Raw genomic sequence first — 23,995 nt, 5'->3', positions numbered from 1 at the left:
GATACTTCTGGAAAACGGGTGTTACAACGGTGACATATATAGTATGGATCATGATTATGTTTACGCTTTGGCTTGTCTTCATCATATGATTTCAAGCTTCGACTTTGGAGGTTTCACTAACAAGAACAGTGCCTCCACTAAAGCCCACCATGCATTGACGATTAGTAAATTTTTTATGGGACATGGAAGTACACTTCGCCACGATCGTTAGAAAAAAAAATAGTTTTTAGTGTCTACGAGTACCCCACGCTCAAGATGTTCTTCTAACTATCCATATACATAGTCTAGGCCAACATATTCACAAGTAGAGTATCGTACTATCAATAAGTATTGATAAAGTCCACACAAATTAAGCTCATTTTAGGCGCATTTCATACAGGTCTTTCAAATTTTGAAATATGTTACATCCCATAATTTCCATTTCTCTATGAAGCTCTAATCTCTCTTTGTCTATTTCTTCATCTATATCTGTTTTTTTTCCTCTCTTGTTTTATCTATCTATCTCTCTGTTAACCAATATTTAAATGTTTCTTCTCCAGCTCATGAAATGCTATGCTCTAATGTTGATTGTATGGTTATAGGGTTTAACATGTTTTATTGAACAAGGCCAAGGTATTGATTCTATGATTCAAAAAAAATTTCTCTATTTTCTCTTTGTTTTTGTAATAGTATCCTCTTAATTACTTAGAGTTTTTCTTGGATTACTTTAGCTTTTTAAATGTTCACAATTTCTGATCTTCCTCCCCAGTACCACATTCACGACATTAAAAGTTCAAAAACATGTTCTTTCCCATACGATCTTAGTTTGGACATGGTAAGCACGTGAAAATTTGCATAAAATTTATGTTATATTTTTATTTGGAATCCTCCTTTTAGAGAAACCGATGTCATCTCTAATAGTATGATTTTCCTCATTACTTTAAGTTTCTTTATCTTTTTCTTCTCATGGCATTCGTTCTTTGTAACGCTATGAGTTTTCACCTCATTTTTTTTTTTATTTTTAAAATGTTATTTTAACATAATACGTTAGTGAAAGTCTTATTTAACAGTTATTACGAAAATATCACCAACGTTACTTTATTATAAAAAACAACCCCCAACAAAGTTAAAGTTTTCAAAACCAACAGTAATGAAAACTCAAACAATATGTCCAAGATGATATCAAACACTAAATAAATATCAAAACATGATTACTGATGTGTTTAGTTTAGTTTTATAAAAATAGCAAGTCCCCGACAACAGCGTCAAAAACTTGATGTGTGTGTATACACACACACACACACACACACACACACACATATATATATATATATATATATATATATAATTTATTTTGTTTTAAATTGTAAATCCTTATTTAAAATAACCACATAGTAACACACTAACAGGCAGTGGACCCGATCAAATATAGTATAGTTTTGATAAGTAAGGGTTTCGATCATAGGGAGGCTGAGAATTCAATTCAGATATATTCCAATGCTAATTAAACTATAACCAATAAAGTAAAAGGATTTTTGATTCAATTCAATTAAACTTAATTAAAACTAACAAAACTAGAGAATATATTTAGAAACAAAATATATAAAGATGTTTTCACATAGATTTTGATTTCACCTTAAAATATGGTGGATTCCAATTGAGTGCAATAAGTATTAGTTCTTATTTACCGATTTCTAATGTATTAGTTATCTTGATCCGATTAACTAAGTTGTATAATTATAAAGACGATTAACACAATGATCATGCAATTAACTATATAAACATTTATAATTAAGTTTGTATTATAAGAGATTTGATCTGGAAATTAACTTCAATGGTCATGAAAGTCAATTATTAGCATAAGTTGTTCACAAACGCTTCCTTATACATTAAAGTTCATGATTTTACTACCTAACCCTAGGTTTTGGTCAAAACAATATACATGATTATTTAACCGTCATAAAACAACTATGAAACAAGGCAATAAAACTAGATTGATAGTCTAAGTTCTACTAACTTTAGCAATAAGTAATAATACAAAAGGATTTTGATCAAACAAACATAATATATTAAATAAAACCAATATTCGTACGATTGAATCACACGAAATCATCAAGTTACATCTAATCTAGTGAAAACATTAAGGTTTTACCCCATGATGAAAACCACTATTTGTACGATTGAATCACACGAAATCACACTGTGTTTGTGATCCTCAGTATCCCACTCACAAACTTGAAGGGCACAATCAAGATTTAAACATGCCATTGAAAAGTTCAATGAATCTCAAAAGATCTAGGAGTTTCAATACATTTAAAACTTAATTGTCTTTTCGTTTTTTCATGGTGAAAATTGGTAAATCGTCATTTACCTACCTTCATATTATTTGCAATTAGATTACGACATCCCTCTTCTGAATTGTAAATAATTATGTTGGATCCTAGCCCTAATTTCTCATTTGGGTGTTTACTTAGGGGTTATTATCTAATCTAAACTTTGTTCCTTTTCTATTTCAGATGTCTACTCAAAACAACGCTTCTGGCTCGACCCTTTTGGCTCATTCTCACTCATGAACTTGTGTGGGAGGGTGATATTTGATGGGACCAATTTCAATGATTGGATCCGCAACATTCGCATGGTCACCCGCTACGAGGACAAAGAGTATGTTCTCAACAAGGCGCTGAAAGAGGTTAACCCAAACACTACTACTCCCGAGGAAATTGTTGCGTACGAAACTCATGAAAGGGATGCAACGAAGGTACATTGCATCATGCTCGTAACAATGACCGCTGAACTCCAAAAGTCCTACGTGGACTACTATCCCTACTAGATGCACCAAGATTTGATGGAACGTTACCATCAAAGTGCCAGGCAGGAGAGGCACGAGATCACCGCCTCGATGATCACTACCAAAATAAAGGACGAAGAATCCGTCTCGGCCCACTTGCAGAAAATGAAAAGGTTTGTGGACCGTCTGCTAAAGTTGAATGTGAACTTCGACGAGGAGTTGGCCATAGATATCATTCTACACTCGATGCCTCCTTGTTACGACCAGTTTCATATGACCTATCATATGAACAAGGAGGAGGTCACTCTGAGCAAGCTTCAAGGCCTGCTAAGGACTTCTGAGAGTAGTCTGAAAGGCAAATCTACTGCATCTACTCCTACTGCTGATGCCCTTGTCTTGGCTATTGGGCAAGGAAAGGGAAAGAAGAGGAAGGCTCCTTCTAAGAGCCACAAGGGTAAACCCTACGATGGATCCTGTTCTAGTGGGACCAAAGCTGGTTCTGCTACCCCCCTCTTCCAACCCTAAGGAAGCAGAGTGCTTCTACTGTCACGACAAAGGGCATTGGAAAAGAAGTTGCCCGAAATATCTGCAGGACATCAAGGATGGAAAGATAAAAACATCCTTCCCAGGTATTTATACTATTCAATCTAACAACTCATCACATGATATTTCTTGGGTCCTTGATACATGATGTGGTTTTTACATTTGTTCGTCTTTGAAGAGTCTAAGAAGAAGTAGGGATGTGGAGCATGGGAAGATGAACCTGATCATGGGGAATACGAAAGCGTCGCATGTCACCAAGATTGGAGTTTACTCTTTAGTGCTTAGTAGTAGGTTAGGATTAGATTTAAATGATTGTTGTTACTCGTCAGAAGTGGTGAGAAACATTATTTCTTTTCATGGTTTGTACAGACAAGGTTTTAGATTTTCGTTTAATAATGAAATTGGTTCTATTAATGCTTTCTTAAATTGTACTTTCTATTTTGAAGCATTGCCTTGTAATGGAGTATATAAAACTGTGAATATTGTAGATAACTTAGGAAATAATGTGTTGCACATCGATTCGTCCAAAGGTTTGGACAAAACATGCTTGTGGCATTGTCGTCTTGGACATGTCAAAAAGAAACGCATAGCCCAACTCCAAAAGGATGGAGTGTTGGAGTCATTCGACCTTAGGGACGATGACACGTGCGAGTCTTGTTTGCTTGGAAAGATGACCAAGTCACCCTTCACTGGTACTTGTGAAAGGGGTGAGGGTTTATTGGATCTCATACATACGGATGTATGTGGACCTTTTAGATCCACCACAAGGGATGCGACCCGCTTCTATGTGACTTTTACTGATGATTATAGCAGATATGGGTATATCTACTTAATCAAGCACAAGTCAGAAACCTTTGAAAAGTTCAAAGAATTTAAGCAAGAAGTGGAGAATCAGCTGGGCAGAAAAATTAAGATGCTCCGATCCGATCGAAGTGGTGAGTACCTTAGTATTGAATTCGACGACTACCTCAAGGAATGCGGAATCGTTTCGCAACTGACGCCGCCTAGGACACCGCAGTTGAATGGTGTGGCTGAGAGGTGCAATCAAGCCTTGTTGGACATGGTTCGTTCCATGATGATTCGAGCTTCGTTACCTATCTCATTCTGGGGGTATGCCTTAGAGACTGCCGCCCATATCCTTAATCTAGTCCCTACTAAGAAGGTTGCCGAAACACCTCACGAGATGTGGATAGGGAAAGTTCCCTCGTTGGCACATATCAAGGTTTGGGGTTGCGAGGCTTTCGTAAGACGAGAGACTCATGGCAAACTCGAGCCTCGTAGTGAGCGATGTATTTTCATCGGCTATCCGCATAAGTCCTTTGGATATCTCTTCTATAGACCGAGTGACAATGTTGTCTTCTTTGCGAGGAGAGGGGTTTCCGAGAGCCAGAACTGATATGCCAAGAGTACAGTAGGAGGCAAATTGACCTTGAAGAGCTTCAACATTCAAGCGATGAAGGAACTTCTAACACTGGCGCCCAACCCGAGGAGGAAACTCCTGTTGAACCAGTTGACGAGTCCCTACCTCTTAGACATTCCAGTAGAGTTAGTGTTCCACCCGAATTATATGGTTTCCATATAACTGTTGAGGGTGTTACGTTTATTAGTGATAGTACGCTAATAAATTTGGATGAACCTAACAACTATAAGGAAGCCATGGCGGGCCCGGAGTCTGCAAAATGGAAAGAGGCTATGGACAGCGAGATTCAGTCCATGTATGACAATCAAGTTTGGAACTTGGTTGACAATGTGCCAGGTCGTAAGACGGTCGGGTGCAAATGGATCTTCAAGAAGAAGACTGACATAGATGGGAAAGTGCACACGTATAAGGCGCGATTGGTTGCGAAGGGCTTTACTCAAACTCCTGGAGTTGACTGTGATGAGACCTTCTCACCAGTAGCGAAGATTAAATCTATAAGGGTCATGCTAGCCATAGTTGCATTTCATGATTATGAAATATGGCAGATGGATGTCAAAACCGTTTTCCTTAATGGGAAGTTGGCTGAAGATGTTTACAAGAATCAGCCAGAGGGTTTTGTCGATGCGAATCACCCTAATAGAGTGTGTAAGCTTGAGAAATCCATCTATGGATTGAAACAAGCATCTCGCAGATGGAATCTTTGTTTCGATAAGAAAGTCAAAGAGTTTGGTTTCACAAGAAGCGAGGATGATTCCTGTGTATATGTCAAAGCCAGTGGGAGTATAGTTAGCTTTCTCGTTTTGTATTTGGATGACATACTGCTCATAGGAAACGACATCCCAACCTTGCAGGAAGTTAAGTCCTGGCTTGGGAAGTGCTTCGCTATGAAGGACCTCGGAGAAGCTGCTTATATTCTAGGGATAAGGATAATGAGAAATAGGAGTAAGAGACTAATAGGACTTAGTCAAAGTACTTACTTGGATAAAGTATTAAAACGTTTTAGCATGGAAAATTCCAAAGAAAGGGGAGTTACCAATCCAAAGCAATACCAAACTGAGTAAGACTCAGAGCCCGAGTACAGATGCCGAGATAGCAGAGATGAGCAGAGTACCTTATGCTTCCGCAGTTGGCTCAATCATGTACGCTATGACATGTACTCGCCATGATGTGGCCTTCGCTTTGAGCATGGTCAGCAGATATCAAAGGAATCCTGGTAGAGCTCATTGGACCGCATTAAAGAACATTCTTAAGTACCTGCGGAGGACTAAGGACTGGTTTCTTATCCTCGGTGGGAGTGATGACTTGAGAGTGTGAGGGTATAGTGACGCCATTTTTCAGATCGACAGAGATAATTTCCGCTCTCAGTCGGGATGGGTCTTTACCCTAAATGGAGGAGCAGTGACATGGAAAAGTTCCAAGAAGGAGACCGTAGCTGATTCAACGTGCGAATCAGAGTACATAGCAGCGAGCGAAGCGTCAAAGGAGACAATATGGATAAAGAACTTCATCGGAGACCTTGGAGTTGTACCTGACATAAAGGAGCGTATGGAGATTTTCTGCGATAACGAAGGTGCGGTTGCCTTGACCAAGGAACCAAGGGATCATGGCAGATCCAGGCATATCGACAGAAAATATCATTTTATTAGACATCGGGTAGAAGAGGGACTCCTCGTAGTAAATAGGGTATCGTCAGAGGCTAACCCAACAGATCCCCTTACGAAGGGACTGAATAGGGTTAAGCACTTGCAGCACGCTAGGAGCATTGGGCTGAAGGACGATATTAGTTTTAGTAATTGGATAGCCTTCGAAACTTGTAATAGATAAATTGTAATTAACATTTGATGATTAAATAAAGCAGTATTATTTATAAGTAATGTTATTGTCTTATGTTAATTATTTACTATTGTTTTGGTTTGCATGTTTTGACTTCCTAAATAATAAGATTATTTAAACTATCCACAGTCGATCATACGTTGGAAGTAAGTATGAAAGAAGACTGTCATGAATTGGCTTGTAGATTGTCTAAGCGTTTAGACATAGCAAAGGTTTGCTGCAACATTCATGAGTGCTGATGAAATATGATTTGAGTATTGGATCGCACCCGCACTCACATGAATCACTTCATGGAATTAATCACGGGTGATTGTGAGATGATAATATCATATAAGTCTTGAAACCTAGATATATGAGTTGTTGTTTACGATTCGGTTGTGCATTGATAATGCGTAAATGCATCAGTAACTTGATGTTATAAAACGCATTGTTGTGTACAATTTGATGAGTAAATAGTACAAGCATATAAGTCGAAGTTTATCTGTTCCTTTTATCCTACGAGGTTAAAAGCGATATCTGGGCCCCTCGATGATTTTGTTCTGAATTATATGTTGGACCAAGTCAGGACTAAATTGATGTGTTCAATTAAGTTCTATGCCAGACAAATCAGAGATCGAGAAACAAACTGCTGGACAATAAGTATGACTATGTTCCATGTGATTGTCCGCACGCTATCTTGAGAACGGAGGACTATACGATCCCTTATCTAAAGGATGTGTTAGAGTTCGACAACAACTTTTGAGAGCTACGATTGCTAATCGGATTTTGAAGTCGTACTTGCATTCATAGTTATTAGACTTATCCAAGTGGGAGACTATTGGATTAGGTGTCTAAGCCCATAAATATATTTGGTATGTACTTGACCCGGTTGTAGCATGGTCCTTTTTGGGTTGCTTTCACCAGAGCAACTTGACTGGATGAATAATGGAGAAAGAAGTTATTATGATTTATTAATATATTATATGAATAATATATTAAAAGAGAAATCATATTATTTAATTAACATTGGTCAAGACTCAATTTAGAATTAATTTTGTGGTCAAAAGAGGTTAATTAAATAAAAGGGACTGAAGTTGTAATTATAAGATAATTGCATAATAGGCTGAGGAACCCTTTGGAAAGGGTTGGACGAAATCTTATGGGAGCCCATAAGGATTTCGTCCAAGGGGCTAAGGTTCTGGAAGATTCTTGTGGGCTGCTTAGAGCCTAAGCAAACGGATGAGGTCTTTGACTGAAACCCTAATTCCTCACCTATATAAAGGACCCTAGGCTTCATAATTTCAGCTACCACTTGAACCCTAGAGATCATAGAGCCGATTTTGAGCCATTCCCCTCTCTTTCCAAGATCATCCAATTGCTTTGGTGTTTGTGATTCATTAGAGGCATCGCATTTGAGGTGCTAGGTTCTCAAAAGCTTAAGATCATCAAGCTACAATCAAAGGTAACATCCTTACTAGTTTAATTATGTTGATTTCGATTTTTTATTGTATGCTAGATTAGGGTTTGCAAGTCTTGGACATTATTGCATGTACAATTATAAAAAATAGATCCAAGCATTAGGGTTTGCATGTACACCATAGGATTGATGTAATGCTCATAACCCAACAGTAGTACACCATAGTGGATTTGATAATAAACTTAGAGTATATGGGAACTGGTTAGAATGCAATGGAAGTGATATGACTAAATGATATTCATCGCATTTATAAAAATCATTGGAGCATTCGTTAATCCAAAGGGCATCACTAAGAACTCATAATGTCCATAGCAGGTCCTGAATGTGGTCTTGGGTATATCCTGCTCACTGACCTGCACCTAATGATACCTCGATCGCAGATCGTTCTTCAAAAAATAACAAGCTCCCTATAACTGAACGAAAAGGCCATCAGTCATAGGGAAAGGATACTTATTCTTCATGGTAACCTTACTCAACTCTTAATAATCGATGCACATCCTCATGGAACCATCCTTATCTTTCACAAAGATGACCAGTTCTCCCCAAGGCGAGGAACTCGGTCGAATAAACCCGTGCTCTAACAGATCTTGAAGCTGTGACATCATCTCCATCATTTTTCGAAGGAGCAAACCTATAGGGCGCCTTGGCAATCAGATTCGTACCCATAATAAGATCTATCTGGAAATCTACCTGGTGTGTTGGTGGAAAACCAGGAAACTAGTCAAGGAAAACATCATCATACTCCCTAACCACCTCTACATTATAGAGACTCACAGTCTTCTTGGGACTCTCCATCGCACGAGCCAAGAAAACCGCACAACCATTCACTAGGCACTTGCGTGCCTTCATCTTTGAAATGATAGGAAGAGATCCTAACAACTTCGCCACACTAACATAAATAGGATCCGCTATGGAAAATGGAATAAGAATGTGCTTATCAGCACAAATAATCTCATCTCGGTTGACAAACAACCAATCCATTCCAATGATGATGCCAAGCGACTTGATCCATATCGGAATCAAAGTCAGAGGAAAAGTGTGCTCGGAAAGCACAATAGAACACCCATCAAACTTCTCCTGAACTAAAAAAGGATTCCTTAATATCTAACACATAACCCAGAGAACTCCGAGGCAATATCATTCTTGTAGGCATATCATTAGCACAAAATACAGGAGAACTTCGAGGCAATATCACAAAATACAGGAGATAAAAAATCTACTAGCACTAACATCAAATAAAACTCTTGTAGGCATATCATTAACAATAAAAAATTTTAGAATAACCTCATCCTCACTTTTGGCCTCCTCGGCGGTCATTTGAAATGCAATATCTTTCACCTTTGGTGCATAATTCTTTTTCCCACTGCCACCTAGATAAACTTTAGAATTCGGAAAATGGCCACTCATATATCCTGTCTGACGGCAGTTGAAGCAGAGTGGTTCAACACTCTTACACCCCGACTGCTTGTGGCCCAACTTGCCACAATGCCTATAACTAATTGTACTTCAACTAAACATTAAGATAAATACCCCTAAGTATATAAATAATTTGGGTAATATCAACTACCCAAAGTCCCATCCTCACCAAGCCAACTGATCAAGCTACATGAACCAATGCAATGCGAAAGCAACAAGCAAATAACAAGTGTCAGCAAATGCTAAGTGAGTCAACCATAAGTATAATATTCATGGAACATGCATATGCCAAAACGGGTCAAACAATCATCACATCGCATGCATTAAATTACACACATCTCATAACATCACATACATCATATAATCATCACTATAATATATTAATCTTCATTTAAGTCTTCATTAATAATTACCGTCACTATTCACCTTTATAATCGTTCTTTACTATTTATCACCTTGATATTTATAGATATTAATCTTCACTATCACGGGTCTTTATGCTCATCACTAACCTAAAATGTAGATACCCCATTCACTACTAATGTGACCGAATCAACCCATTGCACTTAAGTCAGGCACGACTCTCACTCATAATATTTCCCCCGGCATGTTACGTACGCTAATCTGATGATGCATATACATGTGCATGTGTTGTCGTTCGAGAATGGTACTTATTATTATCTTTTCCAGCCTTATATATTTCCCACTCAAATGTGATGTTTGTATTTGCGTCCGACCATTGCTAACATCACTCCAGTCCTCGCAACCATGGACCATGTACCGAATGGTTGTCTAGAAAAACCTCTCGAATTTGCTATTGTCTTAAGCTCTATACCTATAGGCATTCTTTCAACGTATTAGGCCATCACACAATCCGAATATGGTACACACCTAAGTCTAGGTTACAACCCTTTTCCCCCACTAAGTGTGTTCCCCATTTTAATTAATATATTACTAATTCATCACACAAGGCTTACACAACATTTTTTCTATCCTCCCTAAGTAATCATGCTCATTTATTTTATAATATTTTAAGTCATTTTACTTCCAAAATTCCTCACTATGTAAACATGCAAACATATCATACTAACTTTAAGCATTTTACATCACTAGCATGCAGTTTACGTACTTATTAAACAAACATATTTTCAGAAGCATAGCATGCAAAAATAACATCACACACAATCAAAACATATCCCTCTTTCTCTCATGAACCTACCTACACACTTGTCACTAAAGCATCATGTCAAGAATCTAGTATGCAATACATCCTAGACTTTTAATCACATAAAGGAATCAATATTTATAGCATACATACCATTCATAATCAGGGTACATGAATCCTACAACAATCTAGGTTCAGTTCACACATTAAAGGATATGAAACTCCCCTAACAAAGTACTAGATTTGAAACATGAGGTGACTCACCTCTAGTCCAAGATATGTGGAGTTATGAACATAGGAGGACCCCCCCCCCCCCAACAAGCAATTAAACACCCTAAAATATTGAACAAAAGCTCTATTAAAAATAAACCACAAAATAGAAATGGAGTACTCTGCCCAGGAAATGCATCGGGGTTTCTTCATAAGTCATAAGGCATAAGGCATTTTGATTTGTAAATATCTAACTCGAGCACACTTAGAATAGTTTGTTTTAAATTTAATAACTTAAGTAGTATAAGGCTTTATCTGATTTGGAGATTACTAAGTGGATATCTTAATATATGATAAAGACCAGTCATTTCATTGGCTTATCACTATGTTCTCCTTTTGTATGTTTAGAATCCACTTCCCTGGTATTAAGTTACCCAAAAGTCCATAATTAGTCATAGTATTGGGAGTAATCAGTGATTAAATCATGTCATGGAGTGTTAGTAGATTGTTCATGGTGATTGAACATAGAATAGAGATTGCGACTAACACTCATGAATACTTAAATGGGGATTTTAAGTATTGGAAAACTCACACTTATAGATTACTTCATGGATTCAATCACGACACATTCTAAGATGATAATATCTTTTATTCTTTAAGCGGAGATGCATAAGTTATAATTTACAATTCGGTTATGCATTGGTATTACATAAACACAACCGTAAATAGATTTTATAAAATGTATGTCCATGTATGACATGATGAGTCGATTATGATTATGTAGTTAAATTTTATTCTTTCCTTTTTCCTTAATAGGAAAAGAGATATCTTTAGGGCCTTCGGTGATTTGATGTTGACATTATAGTCTTAAGACCAACCTGGATTAGATTGTGTTGAGTTTTAGTTCAAAAATAGTTTCATAAACTAGAAAATATGACAAATGGAAGACTTAAAATTTTGAACATAACATAACATTTTATACCCACCAAGGATCTTCTTGCAAGTTATAGAAAGTTAAAATATCAACTATAGAAAGATGAAGAACTAACAACCTTTGTTGTTCTTTGGATCCTCTTGGGAGGCTTGGAGGTTGATGAAGAATGTGGAACATTTGAGACAGCAACAATGACTTAACTTGATGTAGATGCTAGTCCAAAACTCTTAACTCTTAAGCTCTATGTTCTTATCAAAATAAGAACACAAAGAGAGCAAAAGATGCAAATGTTCTTCAAGTTTTCTAACCAAAACTAGAGAGAGTGAGAGAGATAGGGAACAAGTTTCGGCCATTTTGTCACACCCCCAAACCAGAATGGCGGAAACATTCGGGGGCGGATGACTTCATGTATGTGACATCCCCATTTTTACGGCCAGAAAAGACCGATTTTGTTTATGCTTTATAAAAATCAGAGTACCTCTTTTAGTGAAAATGTTGCGGAATTTGTTCCCAGTAAAACATGATAAATACGTTATCAAATCATTTCCGAAGAAATGTATTTTTATTCATTTTAAAACATTTGGGATGTCATCGTCAATACAGAAACATAAGCATAAACAGAACTTACATTCATTTACACTAGTGACCTACATCTCTTAAATCTCTTAGTGTAATGTAACTTCGTATCGAAACCTGTGATACAAATAAGCTTGAGTGGGTCAGGTTGGGAAACCTGCTGAGTACATAGGGATTTCAATCCCACAATGTTATATCATATATATAATTTAGAACTCACAAAATATACAATTTCACCATATATATATATATATATATATATATATATATATATATATATATATATATATATATATATATATAAGCAACTCTTACCCCACCCCGTTAATCCTTACAACGAGACTATCCATACTCTCGGACCTTAAATTTTACCTCTTACTTAACCCATACTCTCGGATCTAATTCATGCTCTCGGATCAATAATTGTGCCCATTCCATACTCTCGAATTAGGGACAAGTGTCTATGTGTAAATCCATTCTCCCGGATTAACGACGAATGACTATGTCCTATCCATACTCCCGGACTGAGGACGACTGACTATGTCTTAATCCATACTCCCGGACTAAGGACAACTGACTATGTCTTAATCCATACTCTTGGACTAAGGACAACTGACTATGTCTTAATCCATACTCCCGGATTAAGGACAACTGACTATGTCTTAATCCATACTCCCGGATTAATGACAGTTGACTATGTCCAATCCATACTCTCGGACTAGGGACAATGACTATGTCTAATCCATGCTCTCGGATCAATGACATATACTAAAGTTCTATTCTCTGAGTATAACTCACTTGTACTCGTAAGAAAAATACTACCCAATATTCCTCATAATTAATTTAGGTTTACTCTTTATCCTAAATCATCATATATAATCAGGTATGTTCTTTAACACGTATTTCAGGCAACACCAATTAACTCGCACATAAACATATAATTAATACTTCAATCAATACTTGTATTAAAATCATATTCATGAAAGGGACTATGCACTCACTTGAAAAGGTGGTGACTCGGCACTCGGACAGCACTTCGTTATTGTTAAAACAATTTCCCTCGGACAAAACCTAGTATCATTACCACTAGAGTTTAGTCTAATATTCACCGAGACTAATTAACAGTCTAGCTATTATTACTATTATATAAGCATTAAACAATACTTATATAACCCATAATAATAGCCCAAGTACTTATTATAAGTTCCTAATAACATTACTATATTAGAACATAAGCTATACTAAAGATAGGTTAGGCGTAGCTCACTTACAGCGGGTTTTCTCGAAAACCGGGCTTCGCTGGAGCAACGTTCCCGAGCCGAAAGGCTCTTCTTCTCGGAGTCGTCGGGCGCTCTGGGGCTTCCGCCTCGTGCTAGGGAGTTCCCTAGGCTTTTTTTTTGGGGGGGGGGGGGGGGGTTTGGGGGCTAGAGAGAGGTTCTAGAGAGAGAGGGAAGAAGTTGGAAGGTGTGAGGAATGAGCTTCACCCGACACCTCTATTTATAGGCTGCCTAGGGCGTCAACACATCGTGGTGCCTCTCACCACGTCGTTGTGTTGCGTAGGCTCCAAGGCTGCGCCTGGTGCTGACACGTGGCGCCGAACACATGGTGGAAATCAGCTGATTTTCAAAAATTCATAACTCTCGCATACGAGCTCCGTTTTCGACGTTCTTTATATCCACGCGTAGGTAAAAATAAGATCTACAACTTTCATTTTGACTCCGTCGGTAATTCTCGACCGATCTTAAATTTAACAGTACGAGGAGATTATACTGTTAAATGTCCGCGTAAAATTCATAACTTCTACATACGGACTCTGTTTTTGTCTGTCTTTTTACCGTTCAGTTCCTATTAATGAGATCTTCAATTCTCATTTAGGTCGCGTAGGCCAAAAACCGCTCGATCTAAAATTCGAGTTTCGGGCCGTGCACTGCTAAGCTAAATCTTAGAAAAATCATAACTTCCTCATACGAAGTCAGATTTGGGCGTTCTTTTTATGGACGCTCTCGGTTTAACGTATACTACAACTTCTGTTTAGATTACTAAGGCCAAAAATCACTCTATCGCAAATTCACTATTTACGTCTCCCGGCGTCGTGCCGGTTTTGCCGTAAAACTTCGATGGGCCATAACTTCTTCGTTATAACTCGGATTTCGGCGTTCTTTATATGTACGGAACCCTTGAGACATATTCTACAACTTGGTTAAGATTATTTATTCTAAATAATCTTTTGTCGAAAAGTCGTTTTTGACCCCCTATAATCTCTAAATTGACTAGCCCGGATCTACGGGCGTTACAATGTAGTATCATAACAGTTGAATATTTGTAAAGAAAGTAAACACAACCATCATAAATATAATTTAAAAGTTACATTGTTGAATACAATACATGTCTCAAAATAAATTACAATATGATGATTTAATAAGTTTTAAGACTGACGTCTTAGCGTCCCTTCTCCAAAAGCTGAAGATTTACCTGTATTACTGAATCCCTGAGAATACAAGCAGTTTTGAAAGAATATCAGCATAAAGCTGTTGAGTTCATAAGCATTTAGTTTTGGTGGAAAATGTTCTTTGATCCTTTTGAAAAGTGTTCCTCAAGAAAATCCCATATTTTCTTAATAAAAGCATGTTTGAAACCCATTCCTTTCATGACTTCCAGATTCATACAGAAACGTACAATCCAAGGAGTCATGGAATAAATATGAATATCCATTAGTTCAATGTTAAACCATCCGTTTATGAAAATACCGTGTTATCCTGGGAAAATCCTATATTTTCCCTAAAAGTAGGTTGTTGGTTATCCGTTCTAAAATGAAGTATACAAGTATCTACCATACTTATATCGTTAAATGTAGTTTTCTTTGAAAAATCCTGGTTACTCCCAGTGAGGTATATTAACCTTATTACATAAATAAAACTAATAAAAACGTGGTGACTAAATCCTAAAGGTATTATTAATATCCTCTAGTAACCAATTGATTATTACTCTGAGGTTAGTTCACTCGATCCATTAATACGTAAGTAAATCGCTGTTATCTACATTGAGAGTTTTATAACCATACATTAACTTGATATGGCACGTATCGGGGCCAGTATCCTTTATGCCTTTGTCACCCGTAGACCTGCCGGTCCCACTGTAGCTAGAAGCGAGGTGCGGGATAGTCAGTCCCGTATAGATCTATACACAACAGTCACGCTCTCCCTATAAGAGATTCTGGTCATAAGTGCTAGTCCTACACTCTGTTTCGGTGGTGAGTGTTACCAAGGACGTGTCTCCAACTTAGACTAACAAATTTACAAGTAATAATGTTGAAAACCCTTTTTGTAATTAACATGAATCCTTTATAAAATGATATCTTTTACTTCATGATTCATAAGTTCATTGCCTTAGTTTTGAAAACTGTTTCTGCGAGTTGATTTCTTAACCCATTTGGTAAAACTATTTTCCATGTTAAAAGTATATTGAAAATATAATTATCTTAAACAAAATAATATACTTTGAGCCCAAGATTACTTGTGCTTTTGCTTGTATTCCCCCCTAAAAACATGAAAAACTCGAAAAAGCGTAGGGGTATGAACTCACTTGATAAGTGGTGAATCGGGCATCGTTTCGTTTCTAGGAAGGATTGTTCTTGACGAAACAGCGGGTTTCTGGTGAAAAACCGGGCTTCACGCGGGCAGTACTTCGACTAGAAAGACTGTTTTTCTCGGGAACTTCGGGCGTCGGGACTTGCGTCGTGTGCTAGGGGTGTTACCGGGGCTTCGGGGTGGTTTAGAGGGGCTTGAGAGGTGTTTTAAGGTGAAAGAAATGAGAGTAAAGCAACCAAACCCGGGCAGCCCTCGCATCCTATTTATAGGGGCTGAAACCCCGATTTACACTGGGCGTAACTTCAGAGTACGCTGGGCGTACTCCCTCTACAAGCAGTACGCTGGGCGTACTCTTTGGATACGTTTTGGTATGCGTGCCTCGAACTTCAAAAATTCATAACTTTCGCACACGAGCTCCGTTTTTCAACGTTCTTTATATCCACGCGTAGGTGAGAATATACTCTACAACTTTCATTTAGACTTCGTCGGCAAATTTTGACTTTATTTTTAATTATATATCTTTTAATAGGCCGGGACAGGAAAAATCCGTTAAAAATTCATAACTTCTTCATCCGATGTCCGTTTCCGTCTGTCTTTTTACCGTTGTACTACTATTGTTGAGACCTTCAATTCTCGTTTAGGTTGCGTCGGCTAAAATCGTTCGATTTTTATTTCGAGTTTTTTGGCTGTCTACTGCTGTTCTGAAACTTAGAAAAATCATAACTTCCTCATACGAAATCAGATTTGGACGTTCTTTTTCTGAACGCTCACGGTTTGTTATTATCTACGACTTTCGTTTAGATACTTAAGGCTAAAAAGTCTTTTATTGGAATTTCACTTTTTACGCTTAACAGTGTTTTACCGGTTTTGTCGCGAATCTTTGATTGGTCATATCTTCTTCGTTATAACTTGGATTTTAGTGTTCTTATATTTCTGAAAACCTTGTTACCATATCTATCACTTTATATATCCCAATTGAGATTTTTGAACATTTCATTTTTGACACTACTTTTATTATTTCAAAAATAGGTTACAATACTTGATTTTAGAACATTACATTGACTTGAAATATCGGGTTGTCACACATTTCATCAAGGGAAGGAAAGAATCACTAGCCAAAATGCAAGCCTCAAACTTATATGCATAAATCGAAAGTATTAACCATTAGGTCTTAACACTTTAAGCACATATGTCCTCATGTCATAAACATGTCCAAGCATGCCTTCTCCCGTGCTTCTACTTTTGAATAAACTAATGGAAAACCCATAACTCTTTTCCTTTATCTATTTTTCGGAAATTATATATAAAAGAGAAAAGTTTGTTTAAATTTTATAAACTCAAGTTTTATAAAATATAAACTTTGTCTTTTGGTAAAAGACAAAAGAGTTTCAACTAGTCCAAAAAGTTGTGCATGACTTACTAATTCACACCATATGAATTATGTAATGTTACTTGCTAATGAAAATTATTATTTCCATGAAATAAATAATTTCCAATTTAATTATAAGAGTTTTATTGAATATTTATTAAAATCAATTTCTAATAAATAATCAGTTGTATCAAGTTGTTGTTAGTGTGACGCATTAGTATCATATGTTAATTAGCAATATCACTTTAATATGACTCTTGAGCATACTAGACCTTTCAATCTCCCACTTGCACAAGACTCATATTATACTGATATAGACAGTGGTGAACATCTAGCAACATTTCACTGCCCCCATCAACATACGACTTTGTGCCATTCTATCAACGCCAATTCCCTAAAAGCTCAAAGCTACAATTGGTGTATAAGGTAAGTTTATCAATTATCCCTTTGCTACATACATCATATTGAACATGAGATACGGGTCGCGATCAATCTCATTAGTCGTTCAACTTTTGGTAAGGCGCCTTAGATGTCTAACTCTCAACACATAAGAGGAACAAATTCCATCTTGACTACATAAGCCTCTTGCATAGTTCACACCATACCTGAAAATGGCTTTTATAACTGTCCGGTTAAGGAACAACATTTGACCATATCAAAGCGTAGTACACCCTACACTTAACTCCCACTATGTATCTCATGTGTTAAGGATACAAAGATAGTACCTTTTAATCAAGTATCATTCATGATAGCGATCCATGATATGATCTTGATGCGGATCAGTTCAATACTAGTTCTCTGACAAGTACCTATGAAACTTGGTTACAACCACTTGCCTACTTTCATCTAGTGAGAGTCAACCAATCCAATTCATACTAGTCTTACTTCATAGTTTCTCCCACAATTATAACCGACTATGAACTTTTAGAATAATAACATTATTCATGGATTAAACATGTTAATATAGAACACAACAAGTATTAATGTGATGACTATATCACAATATATCATAAAATTATCTAATATTTGTTGTTCTAATGCTCCAATATCCAAATACTAAATCCAAATCAAAAATCCATTTCTAGAATAATAAAGTCCTATAGTTGAAGTGTGACCATTCATATTTAGCTCAAAAGAATGGACTTATCAATGGATCGACAAAATTTAATTTGTGTGAATTCTGTGAATACTATCATCTCCATACTTAACTTTACTCTAAGTATAGTTAAATATCTTGGAGAATATGATTGATGTTCTTTCATGACATAGATTCTCTTAGCTTGATTAAGTATACTTTTGAAGTCACAAAGATTTCTATGTGATCCTTGAATGGCAGAAATCAACATAGTTTTTCAATGATCCCATTCATCCAATCATATTTGAATTCAACTTCTAAAGCAGTATATTCTTATTTTGTAGTATATTGTGTCATTGTGTTTTACTTGGACCTCATTCCAACAGAACTTACCCTTCATTTCATAATGAAGTCAAAATCCAATTATAATTCATAATTATTTATATATGTTTACAAATTAACATCTTATGTAGCTCTTTCTATAAAGATCCTTTCTAAAATGATTGTCCCATATACATTCTCTTAGTTCTTCTAAAGTACTCTTAGAATGCTCTCTTAGTCATCCGGTGACTTAACCATGTATTTAATTAGTATCCTATGACATGCTTACAACATGATCAAATACCATTTCCTATGCATAATATGGCGTAAATGATGAATTCATTTGCCAAGAAAATATAATATAAATCATTTCATCTAGTTCAATCCTATGAGCCATGTACTTTTGAGGCTAGCTCAAAATGGTGCCATATGACAATGTCAATAATTCTCCAAAAGAATCTTGTGTCTTGATCCCTTTCAAGATATTGCCAATATATGTATAAGGACATGAAACTTTTAACATTCATTTTATCTATCCCTTATAGATTTTACATTCCAAGAATGTATCTTCTCATTCCTAAGTCTTTCAATTTAGAAACACTTTCTGAGTCAAGGTGAAAACGACCTTGCTTAGTCAAAATGTGATTTCAAATGATTAAGTATGTCTCATTTATACAAGATTAGGAATTTCACTATGCTCCCACTAGTTCCTAGTAAACACACATGTTTTATTCATTTTGATATAAAAACACACCTTGTGGTTTTACATAAAATGATGATTATAACATTTAGATGTGTGTTTCATATCCACAAGTGGATCTCAAGCTCCACACATTTTGTTTAGTGTTGGGTATTTTGTGTTGCGTCATGGGCTTTGTTTTTGTATATCCGGATTGGGCCTGTCCATCCGTGATTATTGATTAGGGTTAAGCTATATATAGTGCATGCATGTATGCCTTAGATACGATCGTCATTATTATTATTATTGCTTTGTAACCCTAAACACCTCTACAGTCGAAGTTCTTAGTCGAGCTCTTCTGAGGTGTTAAAGCTTAATCATTCGACATTAGTTAAACCATTCATGTGTTCTTTATTACGTTATTTATTGCTTTTCTGCTTAGAATCAATCGATCCTACTAGAACTTTGTTCTAACAATTGGTATCAGAGCAGGAGACTGTGTAATCAATACACATTCCTTCTGTTTGAAGAATTCTTTTGGGTTTCCGCTTTTATCGAATATAAAGAAGCCGTCTTCTTCCTGTCGACGGTAACTCTTGTGTTTGATAAAACCCTAATCTCAAGTTTACAGGTCTGATTCTAGCAGTTCCAAGGAAAGGCTCATCATGTCTCACGACGATTCTCAAACTAATCCCATCAACATCTCCAACAACATTGGATCCACTACAAGGGTTCCCATTCTTTACACTCAAGACTATGAAGTGTGGGCGCATCACTTTGAAGATTACGTAGTTGGATCTGAAGATAATGGTTATCTCATCTGGGAAGCTATCACGATTGGGCCGTTTGTTCATTCTGGAACGAACATGACAGTGAAGACTCAAAAAGAATATAATCAGCTTTTGGTGGACGTAGAGAAGATTCCACAAGATGAAAAGGATAAGCTGCTATGTAACGTGAAAGCCATGAGAATGATCAAATTCGCATTGCAATCTGACACTTTTCGTTTATTCGGTTCATGCATGACGGCTAATCATCTCCTCAGCAAGATGATGATCTAGAACACTCGATCCAAACCTTGTTGCTCTCAGAATTTGGAGCTTTCGAACAGAAACCTGAAGAGAAACTGATACACACCTTCGATCGCTTCAATCATCTCCTCAGCAAGATGATCAAGCATGGTATTGAAAGAAAATTGATTGAGCAAAAGGTGACCTTCATGAATGGTTTAAGACCAGAATGGATGGCGGTGGTTTCAACGGTGAAAGCTCATGAACAGTTTAAATCATACTCGCTAGCGAAACTGATGGGTATTCTTAAATCCCATGAAAGCGTGGTAACCAAGGAGGCAAAGGTAGTTTCAGGTGTGGGATCGCTGGCCCTTGTCTCAAAAGGAAAAAGTGTAGCAGAAGAAGAGGAGGATTCAGATATGTTTGGGTGTAACCTTACTGGCGAAGAATATGCAATGATGGTCACCAACCCAAAGAAGTTTGCACGAAAGAAGTTCCCTGTCAATAAGAACCGAAACTGGCAAGGAAGTTACAGTTCTGAGAAGGTGAAAGAAGAAACGAAGAACACCTCTCAAAAGGATGACGACAAGAAAGAAAGCAAGCTTGTAGGAGACTATGGAGAGGATCTATTTTCAAATTTTCACTCACAAGGCATCTATTTCGAAAGCCCGATTCTGCTCCCTGTTAGGACTTGCCGTCGATGCTTCTGTCATCTCTCCTGATTTCATCACCACAACCCAGTTGTTTATGATGTTTTATGAGATGGGGTATACTGATGTCCTTACAACAGTGACAAAGTTTAAGAAGTCATCTTTGCCGCCGCAATGGAATGGGTTACTTACTCTTATCAACAAGAGTTTGGCGGAACGGGTAGCTGGGTCAGATGGTACGAGTAAGGGTTTTATGACCATTCTATATGGTCTCTACAATGGTATTAACCTGGATTATGGCTCTATTATTTGGTCGCAACTGGTGCAAAGTCTCAACTCCTCAACGAGACATTCAGAGATTTTCTGTGGTCGTTTCTGGACCATCATCACCCGACGGGCCATTGAGAACTTACAGATTCCAGTTATGAAAGATGCAATGCTCTCCTCTGTGGCTACTTTTCATACAAAGAATATTATCTTCTTAGATGCCACCAAATTTTCTCACAATGGTTCGATACCTGAAACAATGTACAGGTGTGTGTCGAGCGAAAGTCATGTGATGGCTGACTACCGGAAGCTTACTCCCAAGGGCCCAAGAGAACTGACTCCTGAACAGCAGGCTGCCTTAGATGTTGTGGAAAAGCCAGCAAAGCGAGGGAAGAGGGCAGATACCAAGAAGGTGGAAACCGAAGGTCCTTCTTCTAAGCCTGTCAAGTCCAAAAAGCGAAAGGCTGAAAAGGCTGATTCTTCGGCTCCAAAGAAAGTCAAGCAAATGGCAAGGAAACCAAAGGGTCCTACCCCTTCAAGCTCAGAACATGATGAGGAGAAATCGGCTGATGAGGAAGAAGAAGTTCTGCATGACGGTTTACCAAGAGGTAATACACCTCCTCATTCTCCAACTCCTACTGAACAACTCAATGACAAAATTCCAACTCCTCCTCCATCTCCACCGAAGACTACTGTTCCAGTTTCGGTTGCTCCAATTCCACCAACTCCTACAACTCAACCTACCACTACTGTTCCACCACCACCACCAGTTAGTGATGGGTTTTAGGTAAAACAAATAAACTAGAAACAATTCCTAAGTTCACATGCAACCTACTTTGGATCTATGTTTTAACTATTGAACATACAACTTTGAATTGCAAAACAAGAACCCTAGAGGAGAGAGGCTAATTTAAAAATTAACAAACTAGGGTTTAGGGTTTACATACCTTTCAATTGTTATAGCAAACAATTGATATTCCCTTGATCTTGATCTTGATCTTCTTGGAAGCTTTAGCACCACAAGTGTAATGCCTCTAATGGAATCACACCCAAACTAGCAAGAAGGAAAGTAGAAGAGAGAGGGGAGAGGGAGTATGCAAAATCTCGGCCTTAGGGTTTCTTCAAAAGAAAGAGTGACCAAAATGTGAACCAGGAGGCTCCTTATATAGCTGAGGGATCTAGGGTTTAAGGGAAACCCTAGTTATCCTTTGCTTAGGGCCTAAGCAAACCCAAGGGCCTTATCCAAGCCCCTATGGACGAAATTATTAGGGTTTCCCCTAAAGATTTCGTCCACCATCTTCCAAGGGGGTTCTAGAGCCTTCCACTCAACTATTAGATAATTGCAAACTAGTCCCTGCACCTTATAATTAATTCTTTTAACCCCAAAATCAATTCTGATTAATTTCTGGCTAACAATTAATTAAACATAATGATTTCTAATTAATATATTAATCCATTAACATATTAATAAATCATTTATATATATATATTAATTTATTAATCTTATAAATTAATATCTCTCCTTTCATAATTTCCTTATCCAGTTGCTAAGTTGAGGTCAACCCAAAAGGACTGTGCTGCTATCAATTCAAGTACATACCAATTATAGTTATGGGCTTAGACACCTAATCCAACAGTTAGTACAGTACCAATCTCTACAACTCCTTTACCACCTCCCATTTTTTCACAAGCAACTACCACAACTACAACCGAACCTCTAGTAAACGTCAACATATCTGATACGGGGGCTAATACTGAAACCGAAACCCCTGTTACATCTAAACCTCTTTCACCCTCACCCTCAACTGATTCTGGTCCTACTCTCGGTGGTGACAATTTTGAGTTTGACTCAACCTATTACAGTCCTTATAGACTTCCCACTGATGAAGATGAAGAGGCTCCGGTAACCAAACAACTAGTGCAGAGTCTCGATGATAAGCTTGATCGATTGCTCGCCTCTTCTTCGAAGTACAATGATGTTGTGCTGAAGGCTTTCCTGGACACTGCTTTTGAACAGTATACATGAGCAATTGATAAATCAACGAAGGCGGTTGAAGCATCCACATCTTCATACCGGAAGGCTACAACCGATGTTGCGGAACTCATTCACAATTCCCATATCTTTCTTGAATCCCTTAAGGGTCATGCTGATGCGAATGCAGCTAAGGTGAATGCATCGGTTGACTCTCTCTCAAAGTCACTTCAAGGGGAGCAAGCCAAATTCGAGACTGTTCGTTCTGAGATTCAAGCTGAGAACACTTCTCTTCTTAGCTCAGTGAATTCTCATCTTGAAAAGCTCCATGCTGATTTAGCAAAGGAGAGCAAATTGATGGATGATCTTGTTCGTCAAACCACTACCGTTGAAGTCCAGAAGGTTCAACTGGCTCAAGTCGATCGGTAAATTTCTTTGTTGAAAACTGAGCGTGCCGTTTTTCAAAGTTGTGTTGGTGACGTTCTTAATATGCTGCACAATGTTCTTCATGCTCATGATCCAATTCTTACACTGACAATCCGGAATCACCTGACCTCCAAGCTTCTTCCTGCAATTGAACTTCTACGTGAAATGAAGGGTGTTACGGAGCGATTGGTTACTCCGCAACAAGGGGGAGAAGGTGCTCAGAAAACTACTCCTATTGAACCAAAGGTCATTGTCAAAACATAACCGAAGGGTAATGTAGCTTCGGGTTCTGGTAATCAAGAAAAGAATAAAGGTCTTG

The sequence above is a fragment of the Lactuca virosa genome, chromosome 8 (assembly GCF_052849685.1).
Source record: "Lactuca virosa cultivar CGN04683 chromosome 8, Lactuca_virosa_CGN04683_v6, whole genome shotgun sequence".
In the NCBI taxonomy this organism is placed as follows: Eukaryota; Viridiplantae; Streptophyta; class Magnoliopsida; order Asterales; family Asteraceae; genus Lactuca; species Lactuca virosa.
This window is presented reverse-complemented; position numbering follows the sequence as displayed.